Source organism: Podarcis muralis, chromosome 4, assembly GCF_964188315.1.
Source record: "Podarcis muralis chromosome 4, rPodMur119.hap1.1, whole genome shotgun sequence".
NCBI lineage: Eukaryota > Metazoa > Chordata > Lepidosauria > Squamata > Lacertidae > Podarcis > Podarcis muralis.
In genome coordinates, this window is record NC_135658.1 from 5,898,080 (window position 1) to 5,916,024 (window position 17,945).

General features: G+C 49.3%; 1 protein-coding gene across 9 annotated transcripts in view; it reads right to left on the minus strand.

The window, feature by feature from the left end:
• ARAP1 (ArfGAP with RhoGAP domain, ankyrin repeat and PH domain 1) overlaps positions 1-16,465 on the minus strand; it is a 143,644-nt gene extending 127,179 nt beyond the window's left edge. For 3 of the 9 annotated variants that reach the window (XM_028725785.2, XM_077926832.1, XM_077926829.1), the window contains exon 1: positions 16,182-16,461. The gene's annotated coding sequence lies outside the window, so the exon portion shown is untranslated. Of the gene's footprint in view, positions 1-9,894; positions 10,143-16,181 lie in introns of those variants that run through there. The other 6 variants (XM_077926833.1, XM_077926831.1, XR_013392489.1 and 3 more) reach the window with 5 other exon arrangements.
• Between the last annotated feature and the right edge of the window lie 1,480 nt (positions 16,466-17,945).

The window sequence follows — 17,945 nt, forward strand, 5'->3', positions numbered from 1 at the left end:
GACAGTGTTCTTGAAGCTACCAGCATGAGTCTGACCAAACTGCGGGAGGCAGTGGAAGACAGGAGTGCCTGGCGTGCTCTGGTCCAGGGGGTCACAAAGAGTCGGACATGACTAAACGACTAAACAACAACAACAAGGGTGTGAGGCTGTGACCTGGCTCAGGAACTAAGTATTTGTCATTACAAAAAACTGGCCAGGCTCCCCAGGGTATCCAATCAAGTGACCATTAAACAGCTAACCTGGTAGACAGGAGGTAAACATACCACTCAGATTTCTGCTGTAGATCACCCTTTCTGTGATATAGGTATGATGTATTGGGGGGGGTCTTGGGTACCACCCCTTCTGTGATGTATGTATGATGTATGGGGGGATGGTCTTGAGCTCCAGGGCAGGGAATTTAAAATGTCTATACTGTATAAGGAGAGGCACACCTTTGTGCTGGGTCCTCCTCCTTTCCTGCGTGTGAGGGGAGCACCCTGTTGCAACAGATCAATAAAGATCAGGCTTACGAGCTGCTTTGCTGCTCAGTATTCTCTGGTTGGCATCTGTTATTTCTCCTACCAATAGGGAACCTACGTAAGGACTCTATATGGGCTCTTGGATACCCCATAAGGGAAAAAAGGGCAGATTTTGTTTTCAAGACCAGCCGGGGCACCGATCCGCAGCAATCGCTCTGCCTGACAGCCCCTAAGGGCTGACTCATCGGCGAGAGGTCCTGTCCCATCCTGTGATTCACCCAAGCCACCCTGGCTTCCCGTCGGGAGGCCTCTCGCCCACCCCCTGGCCTGCCCCAGCCTGCAGTGACTCGGGCAGAACGTGAGCCCTGCAAGGAAGGCACGCAGCGGTGACGCCAGCCAGTGTGGGCAGTGCCAAGGCACAGCATCCCGTCTGCGGTTAACGGTGATTTATTTTAAGACGGGAGACTCACAACTGCCACTTCCCCTATCCTGGGAAACTGGCCCTGCCGCCGCAGAGCTGGGGAGACATTGTCCACCAGAGGGCCACATTTCCTTCCATACAAGCTTCTAGGGGCCACATTGACAGTGGGGGCGGGGTCAGGAGGGAAAGTAGGCGGAGCAACAAACGTGAATCTTACCTGTGAACAGCAGGCCAGCTTCCAAACACACACACATATAATTTTAAATTGGTTTTCAAACAATTTAACGAATTCAGTTCAATTTCAATGCAATGCTGCCGTGAGATTTTGACTTCCTAGCCTCACTTCCACGATGTTTCTATTCAAATCATTCATCGCCTGCCATATACGTAATATTTCTCCAATGCGTGTATCTTACAGTACATTCCTTTCATCATTCTCCTTCCTTTGCTTATATTTCAAGTCCCGCCTGCGATTTCATTTGACTGCGATCTTTTCTCAAATGACAAACCTAGACAGCATCTTAAAAAGCAGAGACATCACCTTGCCAACAAAGGTCCGTATAGTTAAAGCCATGGTTTTCCCAGTAGTGATGTATGGAAGTGAGAGCTGGACCATAAAGAAGGCTGATCGCCGAAGCATTGATGCTTTTGAATTCTGGTGCTGGAGGAGACTCTTGAGAGTCCCATGGACTGCAAGAAGATCAGACCTATCCATTCTGAAGGAAATCAGCCCTGAGTGCTCCCTGGAAGGACAGATCCTGAAGCTGAGGCTCCAAGACTTTGGCCCTCTCATGAGAAGAGAAGACTCCCTGGAAAATACCCTGATATTGGGAAAGATTGAGTGCACAAGGAGAAGGGGACGACATAGGACGAGATGGTGGGACAGTGTTCTCGAAGCTACCAGCATAAGTTTGACCAAACTGCGGGAGGCAGTGGAAGACAGGAGTGCCTGGCGTGCTCTGGTCCAGGGGGTCACGAAGAGTCGGACACGACTAAACAACAACATTTTCTCAAATAATCCGTAAAGGGTCTCAATTCTTCTAGAAGTGTTTCTTCTTTATTCATCTGAATGATTCAAGTCACTCAATCCGCTGGGCCAGTGAACCAAGACCTGGGTTCGAATTCTTGGGCGTCCCGAGAGTAAGATGCTCACTCTAATGTCCCTCATGGGAAGGACGTCTGAGTGGACAAAATGAAGTAAAACAAGGACAAAGCTCAGCGTGACCCAGGCTTTAACCCCCAGACACATTTTCAGCTCTTCAAGTATATGGAGCAAAAAATTTAGATGGTGCATTTGCAGTTAGTCACCAGCTACTGGCAACATTTCTGTTCTCAAAGCCCTGCCCAGATTCTGCTGGCATCCCATAATTCCACGGAGGAAGTGCCATTACCCAGCACTGAGCACAGAATCCCTCCTCCTGAAAACTGCAGAGGTCTTTGTTAAATAAAGTTTACTTTTCCTCCTCCCTTCCAGTTCCTTTTTCCTTTTGTGTTGTGCCTTTTAGATAAGCCAGTGGTTTTTTGCAAGTCACTCTGGCAGCCCTTTTGACCCAAGAGCAAGCGGGGGGGGGGGGGAAGGTCAATAAAACAGGATTACGGCAGTACAGACAGGGTTGGCACCTTGCGGGCAGCGTCTGGCACCCGAAAGATATTTGGTATTCTCCTTAGCCTCCTTACAAACAACAGCATATATGCCAATTCACTTCCTTTGCAGAATTAAGCTCCACTTTGGCACAACATCCTGGAATTTCTATTTCGCTGCTGTTGTTTTTATTTTGTCTCTCCCTCTGCCTCTCTTTCTTTTCAAACTGCAAAGAGCCCTGAGGATAAGTGGGAGATTCCTCAAACCTTCCAAGATAAGGAGGATGATAGGAATATTGACAGAGAAGGAAAGAGCTGGAAGGCAGGGGTCCAGAGCTGACCCCCCCCCCCCCGCCCGCCCTTGAAGCTGGAGGTCAGCGGGGCAAACCTCTACTTTGAAGCCCGTAGGATTTGCAGCACAGAAAGGGTTACTGATGCATCTCTTTGTATTTTGGGTTTTTAATGCTGCACATACATTTCCCCCCCAGCAAAATAAAAATCTTACTGTGTTTTAGTATGACCTAAACCCAGCTGTCAACTTTTCCCTTTTCTTGCGAGGAATCCTATTCGGAATAAGGGAATTTCCCTTTAAAAAAAGGGAAACGTTGACAGCTATGCCTAAACCATGGGTAGGCAAACTAAGGCTTGGGGGCCGGATCCAGCCCAATCGCCTTCTCAATCCGGTCCGCGGATGGTATGGGAATCAGCGTGTTTTTACATGAGTAGAATGTGTCCTTTTATTTAAAATGCATCTCTTGGTTATTTGTGGGGCATAGGAATTCGTTCATATTTTTTCCTTCAAAATATAGTCCGGCCCACCACATGGTCTGAGGGACGGTGGACCGGCCCACGGCTGAAAAAGTTTGCTGACCCCTGACCTAAACCACTTAGGGATGCAGCATATTAAGCATTGGACAAATATCCCCAGTGATGATTAATATAACCACTCGCCCGCCATTTAGGAGGAGATAATATAGCCATCTTCAAGTATCTCAAGGGCTGTCAGACGGAAGAGGGAGCACGCTTGTTTTCTCCTGCTCTGCAGGGTAGGACTCGAACCCGTGGCTTCACGCTTCGAGAAAGGAGATTCTGACTAAACATCAGGAAGAACTTTCTGGCGGTAAGAGCAGTTTGATTGTAAGACGGAAGGCCGTGGGCTCTCCCTCCTTAGAGGTTTTTCAGCACAGGTTGGACAGCCATCTGTCAGGGATGCTTTAGCCGAGATCCCTGCATTGCGGGGGTTGGTCTAGATGACCCCTGGAGAGCCCTTCCAACAATCCTACGATTCCCTTGCTTCCCTCCCTGATCCTCTTCTTTCAGGAAACTTTGTGGGCACACAGTCACAGCTGCTAGGACTCCTCCTCAGCCATCCACCCGGAATACCATACAATATGATACAATAATCTTTATTGTCATTGTCCCATACAGAACAACGAAATTGAAAATCTACATAAGACATTCAGAAACCAACAAGCCCACTATCCCAGCTATCCCAACCTGGTTAGCCCCCTAAAAACTCTGATACCCCATTTTTAAATACAATATACTCCCTTAGAGACTACCTTAAAGTAAAGGTAAAGGTACCTCTGCCCGTACGGGCCAGTCTTGACAGACTCTAGGGTTGTGCGCCCATCTCACTCAAGAGGCCGGGGGCCAGCGCTGTCCGCAGACACTTCCGGGTCACGTGGCCAGCGTGACATCGCTGCTCTGGCGAGCCAGAGCCGCACACAGAAATGCCGTTTACCTTCCCGCTAGTAAGCGGTCCCTATTTATCTACTTGCACCCGAGGGTGCTTTCGAACTGCTAGGTTGGCAGGCGCTGGGACCGAGCAGCGGGAGCGCACCCCGCCGCGGGGATTCGAACCGCCGACCATGCGATCGGCAAGTCCTAGGTGCTGAGGCTTTTACCCACAGCGCCACCCGCGTCCCTAGAGACTACCTTACACTGCGTTTAAAACCAAAATCGCATTTGGGTAGAAACTGTTTCTCAGGCGGCTAGTCCTAGTCTTTATAACCCTGTACCTTCTTCCAGAAGGCAGAAGCTGAAAGAGATCATTTCCGGGGTGCGCACTATCCTGCGCTATCTCTGCCGCTTTCTTATGGCACCTGGCAGCATAGATTTGATCCAAGGTGGGAAGAGGGCACCCAATTATTCCCTCAGCAGTCTTTACAACCCTGGACAGAATTGTTATTTCCCTGACCGTGCAGCTCCCAAACCACACACACAGACCATAAGTTAATACGCTCTCCACAGTCCAATGGTGAAATGCCATCAACAGGTCCTTTGAGAGCTTGTTTTTCCAGAGGATTCTCAGAAAATATAACCTCTGCTGCGCTCTCTTCATCAGGTCTTTGCTGTTTTCTGCCCAGGTTAAGTCTCCAAACTGTGCAGACCCGTCACCCATCCACACCTCCCCCTTCCTTCCATTGACCCCCCTCCTGCTCCAATTCCCGAGGAGAGGACTAGCAGGAGAGCGCAGTGCAAAGAATTCTGCTTCTTCCCCCCCCCCCCCATCTCCCTGCTGTGGCTTGTGAGTTGTTCTTGCTGCCCCACTTAGCGCTTGGCATGCCGCCCGCCTGAGAATTCCCAGCAGTAAATTTCCACTTGGACTTCTTCATCCAGCCACAGAAAAACCCCTCAGTTTTGCAGATCTGCGTGTGTTACACACACACACACACACACACACACACACCCTGCTTTTGCTTTGCCTCCCTGACCTGCTATTTCTCTCTGTGCAGGGAGTTCCTCTTCGTTTGTCAAAGCGGGGGTGGGGGGGTGGGGGGAGCATTTTTTTAAAAGGGCAAACCCTAAAAAGTCATATTTCATCAGGCAGGACACCCCCGGGCAAAACCCATAGGTCTTGCTGCAGCCTGAAGATGCTGTTAATTTCTCAGAAATAGGAATAAACCCAACTTCAGGGAGCCAAGTATTTAAAGCATTCGTCTCATTTGTTCTGCACTCCCTGCGCATCAAGTCAGTTCTTGTTGTAACATCCAATTCAACCATTAGTCACTTGAGAAGGCTCTTTATTTTATGAGGCTGTGAACCCTGGTGGTTGTTTTTCATTCTCCTCCCCCTTTCTCTCTCTCTCTTTATTTCAGAATTCCTATTGGTTTGTTATTTTAACCTCATAATAAAGTCTCAAAAGGAAATCAGGGGCCAACCAGTACCCTGATACAGGGAAGCGTTGATGCCTCTGACTGCGTAGGTAGAGAAGAACCCTCCTGGCTAGCAGCCATCCACAGCTTTCTCTGCCTCATGTGGCAGGGAGTTCCACAGTTTCAACTACCCTTTTTCTGTGCCATGTGCATTTTTATGAACATCTCTAAAAGTCCCAAATGCTGCAACCTTTCCTTCCTTATCCCCTCACTTAGCTTTTTTTAAAAAGTCAAAACCAGGGCCAGGTTTAGGTTTGATGAGGCCCTAAACTACCGAAGGTAATGGGGCCCTTTATATGTCCAGCTGTCCTTTGCCAACAACAAACTGTCGCTGTTTTTTGTGTTGCATATATGCTAGATGGTAATTTATGGACCTAATAGGTATCTAAAGCCATTTGCATATGCAGAATGTAGGCACCCTATATATAGAAAGGAGCAAACCAGTGATATTTTAGGGAGCAGGATAGCAGGTGGGGCCCATGACTTATATCATAGGAGCCTACACAACACAAAGCACTGTTGCTGTATGTAGGTTTTATTTTATCTGTTTTTTATCTTCTATTTCGGAAATGTACATCCAGTTTTTCTTTTCCCTTAAATTTTTTGGGGCCCCCCAAGAGTGTGGGGCTCTGAGCTACAGCTTGTTTAGCTTATAGGTAAATCAGTCACTGGTCAAACCCCAAAGTTGTTTAGTTCTTTTTACTAAAACATCAAAGAAACACACCAAGCGATTTCTCCGATTGACTTGCCACCTTTTGGAAATCCACACCCACGAAGTCAATTCCGCCTTTGAAATCCCGGTAATGACCAGGAATATCTGAGTGTAACGGAAGCCCTACCTTATCCTCATACAGTATCCTTTTTAGTGGCGGCGACCGGAACGGTACATAGTGTGGCATCCTCAACCCACCCCGAATCGGTCCACTCTGCCCCCTCAAATCCCCTGCCCTCCACCTCACCCTGTAACATGCGGACGTCCAGCCTCTGCCCTCGTTCGCTATAAATACAGCGGGCCTGGATGTCCCTGTGGCTTCTAAGAAATCCCTGGCTCTGTGCCCCTCGGATCAACGCCTGTGGGCACCGTTCCAGCTTCCTTTGACCAGGCCCTGACCTGCAGCCCCAAATAACGCTGGCGCTTCTCTCCCCGAAGCTCCGTCTTCCTCTCTCGGAAGACCTCCCTCGCAACCCGGCCAAGCTCAAGGTGTTAAACACTTAATAAATAAAGTCCTTCACAACTTGAGACTAGATCACCACACCCACATGGGCCCACTTAACCACTTTAATCCGCAGAATCGGCACAACTCGTCTCGAGAGACAATGGAGCGTGCCTCCAAGGATGAAGTGAAACTGTTGGAGAATCGCAGCGTCTGCTGTGGCTGGAGAGGCCGGCAACTCGTCGGGACTGCTGCCTCCCGTGTTGTTTTTGCTGTGCTAGCAGCAGCGAAGTGACCTGCAAGCTTGGGCAGTTTGTCTGGGGTCCTGGGCTGCCCAGACGACAAGATGTGGTCCAAAAGTTGGCAGAAATGACCGGCAGAATCCGAGACCAGGGAAGAGAGACGGCGGAAGAAGATTGGAAGAAATTTAAGGACTCTTAAGAAACATTGTAAAATTATTGAATGTTAGAACGATGTTGGTTTAGAAATTAAGTGGTTTCTAGCTGTAATGATCATGCAATTAAGAAAAGAAAGGTTGAAAATCAATAGAAATTATGGGAGGGATTTGCTGAATTAAATAATTAGAAATTGGAATACATAAAGGGGAGGTATGAGGAGGTCGGGAAAGTAAGGTATAAGAAAATAAGGGATTGAAATTATACTTGTTGTTGTCTGTGTTTTGTTTGTATTTTTGTTCTTTTTTATTTTTATATAACTTTTTGGAAACTTCAATAAATATCTTTTTAAAAAAAGATGTGGTCCAAAGGAAAGCAGAGCAAGACATTTGACACCAGCTGGGCTGCAGGGACGCGGGTGGCGCTGTGGGTTAAACCACAGAGCCTAAGGCTTGCCGATCAGAAGGTCGGTGGTTCGAATCCCCGTGAAGGGGTGAGCTCCCGTTGCTCGGTCCCTGCTCCTGCCAACCTTGCAGTTCAAAAGCACATGAAAGTGCAAGTAGATAAATAGGTACCGCTCCGGCGGGAAGGTAAACGGCGTTTCCGTGTGCTGCTCTGGTTCGCCAGAAGCGGCTTAGTCATGCTGGCCACATGACCCGGAAGCTGTACGCCAGTTCCCTTGGCCAATAAAGCGAGATGAGCGCCACAACCCCAGAGTTGGCCTAACGGTCAGGGGACCTAACAGTCAGGGATCTCTTTACCTTTACCTGGGCTGTAAGAGTTGCTGAAAGGAGGCAGACAAGGTGCCACCCAGTGGCTGCAGCAACCAGATGATTATGGGCCGGCCCTACCATTAGGGCAGAAGGAAACAAGGCAGGAAATGGTTAAACACTTTCGTTTTTTAGTTATTTTGTTTTTGATTGGGTTTAGTTGTTGTTTTCCCCTCATTTGGGTACCAAAATGACGTGAGCCTCCTTGAGAAGGAAACAGCTGGGGGGGAGCATTTCCTCCTCTGCTTCAGGCAGCAAAATATCTTGGCTTGGGCTGTGAAACCTACTAGATAGAGAGAGAAAAGGATGCAATTCCTTTTTTTAAAAGAAGGGTGAGGGAAATGGGGACAATTGCCCCGAGACCCACACATAGAGGTCCCCCACATCTACTCTGACAAGCCGCGCATTCCAACAGAGAGAGGGGGGAATGCGGCGTTCACTCTGGGAGGGGGCTGGATGATAAGGAGATGAGCTGGGCTTAATATGGCGCACTCAAGTTGCAGTGGATTTCGGGTACAACTTCGTTAATGTTAACTGCAGTGCTAATAATGCGAAGGCTATCTGTGAGTTTGCCCAGTCCTTTTAAAACCCTACAAGTTGGGGGTCGTCACTGCCTCCTGTTCCATACAGTGGTACCTCGGGTTACATACGCTTCAGGTTCCATACGCTTCAGGTTACACACTCTGCTAACCCGGAAATAGTGCTTCAGGTTAAGAACTTTGCTTCAGGATAAGAACAGAAATCGTGCTCCGGCGGCGCAGCAGCAGCAGGAGGCCCCATTAGCTAAAGTGGTGCTTCAGGTTAAGAACAGTTTCAGGTTAAGAACGGACCTTCAGAACGAATTAAGTACTTAATCCGAGATACCACTGTAGTTTAATTATGGTAATGCATGAAGCAGCCCATTACTGTATTTTATCTGTTCTGCATCTTCCAACATTATATATGAGAGAGAGAGAGAGAGAGAGAGAGAGAGAGAGAGAGAGAGGCTGTTCCCTGGCCTCTTCCTCCAGGCCACACATGATTTTACACATTTCAACTTCTTTCTCAGTTTTTCTCTAAACCGTAAAGTCCAAAACATTGCAAGCTTTCCTGTTTTCATTCTTTCACCTCCTCCTGCATTTCCTCAAATGACTGGTGCAACCCTTGTTTTCTCTTTTATTCTGCGAACTTAAATCACTCCCACCACCCCTGGCAATTCACACACAAGTGCAGATTCCTGGAGCCAGCACTGGAAGCTGAGGGGCTTTCAATGTCACTTCGTGAAAATGCCTTCGCAGATTCAGACCGATCCAAACCAAAGTGTCAGAATCTGAGCGAGCGAACGGCGCAGGGAATCTCCCTTCAGCCCATAAAACCAAAGGCATAATCAAACCACCGCCCAAAGTTCCTCATAAACCAGAAGGCCAAACGGAGTGGATTAAGCTATTAAATATGAAAAGATAAGGCGAGAGGGGCCTTCCTCAAGAGCAAGACGAAGGAACCGCAGCCGAGCCCCATCAGAAAGGGCGCTCTCTTCTCCGCCCCTCCCAGTCTGGCAAGAGACACAGACCCCGATTCATCCCGATTCATAAAAGAGCACGCAATAGATGTTCAAAGGGAGAAGGAAACGCAAAACACAGGGGCGGGGGACATGCGTGGGCACCCCCCGTTTTCACCGAGCTTGTGCAGGAGACCTTCCCAAGGCATTGCGCCTGATGGGGGTCGCTCCGATTTCTGAAACCCTTGCCGCCTCCCTGGGCACCCCAAACGCCAGCTCCCTTTGGCCTCTTCCTAGCGCTGCCTCCCTAAGGCTGGAACATACATTTCGGGCCCTTTATTATTCTCTAAAGGGCCCTGGAGGGTGGGGAGGGAGAGGAAAAGAGGGAACCCCACTTCTGAGCCCCCTTCAGTCATCCCAAGAACATGAGAGAAACGGGGTGAAGAGGATGTTTAGCCTGGGCTACAGGGAACAACTCACCTGGCAGCAGACAGGAAAGGGGCGATGGCTTCCTGGAAATCAAAGCAAAACCTGGCACCGATCCGTCCCTGCAGACCGCGCTCTTCACCAGGGAGCAGCCAGGTCCCCTTCAGCCTCGTAGCAGGAACAGAAATGTTTGTGGGAAGGTCTGAATGTAAGGGGAATTTCTGGCCTATTCTTCCGGCAGACAAAGAGCCTTTTCTCCCCGCTCTCCGCGCTGGGTGAGGGTGCCCTGCTAAACTTCTCCTGGACTGGGCACAGAATCCCGGCTCTCTGAAGGGAAGCTCAAGCAAAGGGCCACATCCAGCCTTCTATCTGCGGGGGCCAAGATCAGAAGCTCAGCCTCCTTGAACATCAGAGCGACCCTTTATTTTCAGCCTGCAGAGAAGGGAGAGTCAGACTAGCAGAGGGTTTGGGGGGCCCGGAGAAAGCCCTGGGCGCCACAACACATCCATTCATCTTTCAAGGGCCCCGTGACTTTTCTCAATTATGTTTCAGGAAGCCGAGAGCAGGCTCCAGAAGCAAGGAAGCTGTAACTTTGGACTCTACAGCCAGAGATAAAAAAATAAAATAAAAAATTCCCAGTCACCTGGTGGTCACCAAGGCAGAAGCAGCAGCAGCAACAAAAGACCTGGAATTCCTTTCCATCCTTGGCTTGCTGCTGAATTCTTAAAACTGCCCAGAAATTGGGAGCATTGTCCCTCTAACCCCAGATATGCGCACGGCAGTGAGATTGTCGGAGCTGCCTTGTTTTCCCAGCTGCGAAAGGGGAGGCTGTGGGGCAGGCCTCGATTTGTGAGCGCGGCACCAACCGGAAGCCTCGGGGATGCAGCTTCCAAGCGTGCAAGCCAGGAGCTGTACATCTCTCCTTTGGCACCACTGCCAGGAACAGCTGTGGCACGCAAGCCAAGGCTTGCACCCCAGGACCCAGCGCTGCAGCGATGGGCACGCGAGTCTTGGCTCCTGCTGAAGGCTCTGCAGGCCTCCTTCCCCCTCGGCTACCTCGCACAAGCGCCGATGCCAAGAGGAGGCCGATGTGGCAGACATGCCAAACCTGCCTCCATCTCCTCCTGCTTCAGCCGGCTCTGGGTTTTACCAGTGCAGCTCTCTCGGAAAGGCATGCCAGCTGCGCCCTTAAAATTTCCCAGCTTTAGCAAATCTGAGCCGTCGGCAGGCTTCAGGTAAGGAGTCAGCAGCAGAGAACCTGTTACACACGCAGAAGTTAAAACTACGGAACCCCCTGCCACAGGATGCAGCAACGGACCACCGAGCCAGATGGCTTTTGTTAGCGGAGAAATCTGAGGGCTCCCTTGGACAAAAAAACAAGGACACCAGCTAGGAATACCAGAGCAAAACAGCAGCCAGTAGGCTTGGTCTTTATTGAGGACTGTTGCAACAGGACTCCCACCTGCCACAAGGTGGAACAAGATGGAAGCCCCAAATAACAGCCCCCAAAACTTTTATCAGCTGCTAATCCCCATGTTACACCCCCCAAAAACTACATCACGGTTACATCACGGTTACATCATGAAAGGGGAGGTCTGGTGGCAGTAATCTGAGCATCCTGGACCCTGCCCCATGGTTCCCCTTGCCCTCCACCAAACACCCATCAAGTGTAACAAAAGAGATATTTACATTTCCCTGTTTCCCAGCCAAGTTAATCCCACCCTTTTGTCTCCATCTGGGTTTGTGATTTCTGGAATGGCTACCTGTCTGGCACTCAGGTATCAGGATGCCAGGGATTATCACTCAGGCAGAGGGGCTGCTGAGGAGCTGAGCTCACATATCTATATGAATTTCTGAAGTTTTCCCAGTGAGCCAGTACATAGATGCATTTATCAGTGAATTCTTACATTTGGTATTGTGCAGCAAAGGCCCTTTGAAAAGATAGGAAGAAACTGTGATGAAGTGTTTTGTGGGGACAAGTCACAAAAGTCACAAAAGTGATTGTGCTGATTTTGGTAGGGGGCTGCATGTGCATGAGATCTGCTGGAGGGGCAACACCCACCCCCAACCTATACATAAATTCCTGCAACAGTTTTAAAAAGGACTGGACAAACTGATGGAGGAGGATAAAGCTGCTACGGCTAAGCCCTGACTTCATAGTCAGAGGCAGTGATGCTTCTGAATACTAGGCACTTGGAAACCGCAGGAGAGAAGAGGGCGCTTGGGTTCGGATCCTGCTCGGCCCCTGTGAGAACAGGATGCTGGAATAGATGGGCCACTCGCCTGATCCAGCCAGCTCCTTTGGTGTCCCAGGTTTGATTCCTGGCATCTCCAGGTTGATACGGAAGGAGGAAAGGGGGGGGCAACCATCCTCCCCTCCATCGCTTCCTGGAGGGGCCCGAGGCGATGACCTCGACAGTGCCCAGCTCTGCCTAGAACCCTCAGCCCCCACATCGTTACACAAGCACCACACTATACCCCTGCCTTGCTAATAAAAGGCTCTCTTTCCTATCTCTATACGGGCGAAATAAGCCCCGATGTTTTCCTATGCCTTCCTCTCGCCCTATTCCTAATGTGAGTAGACCGTATCATACTGTATCCCCATTCACTATACTGAGCCCTGCTTTAGCCAATCACAGCCATGCATTCGCCCTGCAGAAGCTAGCTCAGGGAGCTACTGCACGCCTCATTTCACTCCTGACGGCCCCCCACTGCGAGAACAATGGATCCGAAACCAGGGACCTCGTAAAACTGTCAAAATCCTGTTACAATGTATCCATTCTTGCTACAATATATCCGTTCTGTTTCCGATCCTGATCAACGGTACTTAATGGGTCGGAAAGCATAGAAACCTTTGGAAATTGATATAAAATCAACCGTAACTCCGATTTCTTTGCTCTTGGTGTCATTCAACTCAGCTCCTTTTGGACTCCATGATGTGACCCCTACCTCCATAATCCCCGGAGCGACAGGACACGTACACAGGAACTCCTTAATCCTGTCAGATCGCTTCACCTAACCCTTCCTCCGGGCAATATTAGGTGGCAGACGATGCATATCTCTGGCCCATTGTCTTGCCACCACCGGTACTCAATAAATGTTTACCTATGTATATCTCTCACTCTGCATATTCCCCCCTCCCTTATCTCAAATGTTAATTAATGTAACCCCACCTTTCCTAAATATATTCATGACGTGTGAAATATATTCATGATGTAACCTGTGAAACCCAACCTTCCCATAATGTATTCATGACGTTTCGTGCACTGTATTCTGGGACTTGGAGGGAACTTTTAAAAGTTTATGTCGCCCCATTCTCGGGGTTCAATCTCGCCTTGAACCTGTTGCGCAATAAACTCGGATCTCCGCATCTTGCTCCTGTTCCCGGCTGAGCTTATTTTCTCCGCTAGGACCCGCGGACTCTGTCCGACGAACCGGGTGTCAGGGCAACTCCGCACCCGGGATTTTTCCGTAACAAGGTAGAGAGGGAAATGTCCTCAGGCTAAAATCCTGGAGAGTCCCATGGCACTCAGTGTCAACTACAGTAAGCTACCGTATTTTTCGCTCCATAAAAAGTAAGGGGAAATGTCTGTGCGTCTTATGAAGCGAATGCGTGGTACCTGGAGCCGAATTGCCCAGGGGCGAAAAGCAGATCATGCTCTTTTTTTTTAGAAAGAGGGAAGGGGGTGTTGAAACGAAGCCGCTGATCAGCTGATCAGCAAGCGATCGGGAGGGAGATAAGGGACACTAGCGATAAAGGAGGCTGCCTGGGAGGGGGGAGGTAAAAGCCCATGGATCCTCAGGATTTTTGCATTGGGTCACCCCAAATTCACCAACAGATCACATAGCATGTCCATGGCTATAGCCTGCACCAAAAAACACACGCATCCACTGTTTCGTGGGGCAGCAATGGTACAAAGACGTGGTTACAAAGCACGGATCCACATGGATCTTCAGGATTTTTGCATTGGGCTACCCCAAACTCATTGTCAAATCACATGTCTGTGGCCACAGCATGAACCACAAAAATCATACATCCACTGTTTCGTTCAGAATATATTTTTTTTCTTGTTTTCCTCTTCTAAAAACTAGGTGCGTCTTATGGAGCGAAAAATATGGTACTTTGACCCAACAGCCAGCTCATTGCAAGGCTGCTTCCTGTGGTCCTACACACTTCCTATCAGGTCAGATGACCAAGAAAGAGGCAGTTTTTACTCATCGGTTAAAACCTTTAACACAGTGTCATAGCCCCCCAATGAGCTCATAAGTCTATTTAAGAAGTGTTTGTGTTTTTTTTCTTGTAAATTTATGCCCTGAGATCTACAGATGAAGGCCAGTACAGTATACAAATTTAGTAACAACAACAATAATAAAATCAGATTGCAAGTCTAAAGGATTCACAAATTCACTTGCAGCCATTAGATGTCTACCTCTAAAATCAGCATTCCAAAAATGTAGGGGTTTTAGAAGAAGAGCAAGTCGCTAGTCCTCATGTCTTCAGAAACATGCTTGGAGAAAAGCCCAAAGGACTCACAGACAGAAAGAGAGAAGCAGGTGTCGACAAATACTGAAATCACACAAAGTAACAGAAATATTCCAGCAAAGGTAGAGTTTCACCACTTTGCGAGACCAAAAACGGCATTAGCCACAGCATGGCTGACCCAGGACGTTTTTCTGCCCCAAGATCAACTGCACCCCATGATGTCTGACACAACGACCCTGCGGAGGAGGCCCTCAGATCACAATGCTGCTCCACTAGGCAAGTCTTTTAAAAAAAACCCACACATGAGCAAAGCTGGTAATGGGGAAAGTCCCTTCCCTGCCCCCCCAAGCAACCTGCCATGGATGCTTTAGTTGAGATTCCTGCATCGCAGGGGGTTGGACTAGATGACCCCTGGGAGCCCCTCTAACTCTACAGTTCTCCGATTCTATAAGCAGCAGCACACATTCGCAAGTCCCCAGAGTAGCTGAGAGACCCAATTACACGCACTTAAAACGATTTTCCCCTCTGAAGCTGGAGGCGCCTCCAAGACCTATTTAAAATCCGCCCGCCCCCCCCCCCTGCAAACCATTTCGTATGCATTTATACTTTAAAACGCAACTAGGACACAAAACCCTAGTTATTCGGGCGTTCCAGCAAGAAAGGGATTTTGCACAGGCCTCGGCCGCAAGCAGAACTGGGGCTATCGAATTCAGGGAGGCTTACTTCTGCATACTGAGAGGGAGGAGTTTGAAAGGTCTGGGAAAATGCAAACAGGTTTATTTCCAAGCAAAGCTCAAATAAATACAAACAACAGCAGTGCTACAAGGTCCACATCCCATAATGGTCCCGGGTTCGCTTTGCTGAAATGACACCTCTCCTACAGCAGAAATACTAAGAAGCCCACTTTGCAGAAATGTCACAGCCTGGACCTGTTTACGGAAGATTTTAATGTTTGATGCCTTACGGTATTTTAATATTTTGTTGGGTTGGAAACCGCCCAGAGTGGCTGGGGAAGCCCAGACAGATGGGCGGGGTATTAATAATAATAATAATAATAATAATAATAATAATAATATTGTATCCTCTGAGCCTCCCTGTTTGACTGTTCTCCCCAATTGGGGGCCATCCAGCTGTTTTGTACTACAAGTCCCACTGATGCGCTAGCCGGTGCTTCTGGAAATTGTAGTTGCAAATGGCTGGAGGGCAGTAGGTTGGGGAGGGTTGGTTTACAAGCTGTCCCCCCCCCCCCTTTGCAGGGGGTTGGATTAGATGACCTTTGGGGGTCCCCTCCCAGCTCTGAAATTCTATAGTCCCAAGAAACTTTCATCTTATAATGTATATAAAACAGACAGAACAATCAGAACCTCATTCGCGTGTAATCCTCGTTTGCATCCTGCATCCATTTCACCAGCGGGTCACTACCAAGCGGGGGGGGGGTTGCGAAAGCACCCAGAAATTCAACAGGGGAAGCTTCTCTGAATGACAAAAGCGAGTAGAGGGGGGGAAACTTCCCCTGTTGAATTTCTGCCTGCCTCGCAGAAACTCAGCAGGGGAAGTCCCCCCCCCCGCTGCTCCCCAGTGGTGTTTGGAGTAAGCTTTCCCTGTTGAATGTCTGCCTGCTTTGCACAAGCTCAGCCGGGGAGAGCTTCTCCAAATGAGGACGAACTGGAGCTGTGCTAGAAACTGCCCCAGCCCCTTGACTTTCCCCGAGGCAGCAGAAAGCCAACAGGGAACGCTTCTCCAAAAGGCGAGCGGGTGGGAAGCTGCCCCCGTTGAATGCCTGCCTGCTCCGCAGCTCTTCAAGACCAGAGGCAAAGGAGAGCAGCCCCGCCGCTCCCAGCACCCGCGATCCACTTACCGCCGCGCCGACTCCTTCCCCGGCGCCTCCGTGCGCTCTCGGCCGGCGGAGGCGGCGCCTGGGCGGGGGGACGAAACGCTCGCCGCCGGCCAAGCGCCTCCGCCGGCCGGCCCTCCTGCCTGCCTGCTTTCTTTCCTTCCTTCCAGGCTGGCGGACGAAGGGCTGGCCAGACGCTGCCGCCTCCCCCCTTCTTTTTCCTCCGCGGCGGAGACGCGTAAAGAAAGGAAAGGCGCAAGAGGAGGGCAGAGGAGTAGCGCAGGCGAGGCGCTTGCTCCGCCGCTGCTCCTCCTTCGCGCGCGGGTTCCGCTCCTCCTCCTCCTCTCCTCCTTCCTCCTTCCCTTTCTCCGCCGGGGAAAACTGGGAGGGAACTTCCCCGCGGGAGGGGCGGAGGAAAGGCGCGTCTGGCCGGGAAGAAGATCATCTTTTGCACCCAGGGCAGCCAGTTTCCTTGGAACTGGGAGTCCCCCCCCCCCTCTTAAAACTGCACTCCGTTGGTTAGAGCGCGCCGGTGCTGATAACACCGAGGTCGCAGGTTTTAGCCCCCTAAGTGACAGCTGCGTATTCCTTTTTTTTCCTCCAAAAAAATTTATTGATTTTCCAAAATTTATAAACAAACATAAATCGTAACTGTAATTATTCCAGTCTTAATAACATTGTTACGTGACCTCCTCGAACCCCCCTGGCTGAGTTCCAATATATATCATTGTAACAGTTTTCCGAAACAAATTTCTCAGAAAATTTACTTAATCCATTAACGTCTTTCTTTCTTTTCCTATTGAATTTAAACATGTTATTCTATAACATCACATATTTAAATCCTAAGCCTAAGTGGTGTTTGCAAGTATTTCTATTGAAATTATCTTAGCGTATTTAACTAAATAGTTAAATTTGAATGTCCTCCATTCCTCTTGGTACTCCTCCTTCTGGCTTTCCGGTGAGGTCAGCTAGCTCCGAAAAGTCCATCATCTTCATCTGCCATTCCTCCACGGTTGGAACTTCTTGTGTTTTCCAATTCTTGGCTAACAAAATTCTAGCTGCAGTTGTGGCGGGACAGCTGCGTATTCCTGCCTGGCCGGGGATTGGACTACTAGAGGACCCTTGAGGTTTCCCAACTCCATGGTTCTGTGACTCTGTATACCACAAGCTTTCTCCTATTTTAGGGCCAGCTGAACGGGGGGCTCTCTCCATCTCCGTTTGGCAAAAAGGTCTTGATGGTGCACCATTATAATATTAATTATTATTTATTATTATTATTATTATTATTATTATTATTATTATTATTATTATTATTGGCTTAAGGAAAACAGGCATCCTTTAACAACAGCATCACCCCACCCCACCCCCTGTCCATTCCTACTCAAAAGTAAGTCCCATGCAGTTTGATGGGGCTTATCACCCAGGGACAGGGTTGCAGGCAGCCTAAATCATAGGTGTGCAGACCGTTGGGAGGGAACCCCAAATGTCATCTAGCCCACCTCCGGCACAATGCAGACATCGTAGCTAAAGCATGCATGACGGATGCAGACCAAATCCCAGGCAAATACACCATCAAAGGTGCAATCATGTAAAAAATGAGGGGGGTACTGAAATAAGAGCCCGCTGGGTCATCGGGCCAATCTAGCCTAGCTGTGCAAAGGAGGATTGCACCATAAACAGAAAGACTCCCCCATTGCATCATGAGCACCAATGAACGCACAACTCATCCAGAATGCGGCAGCTAGACTGGTGACTGGGAGCAGCCGCCGAGACCACATAACACTGGTC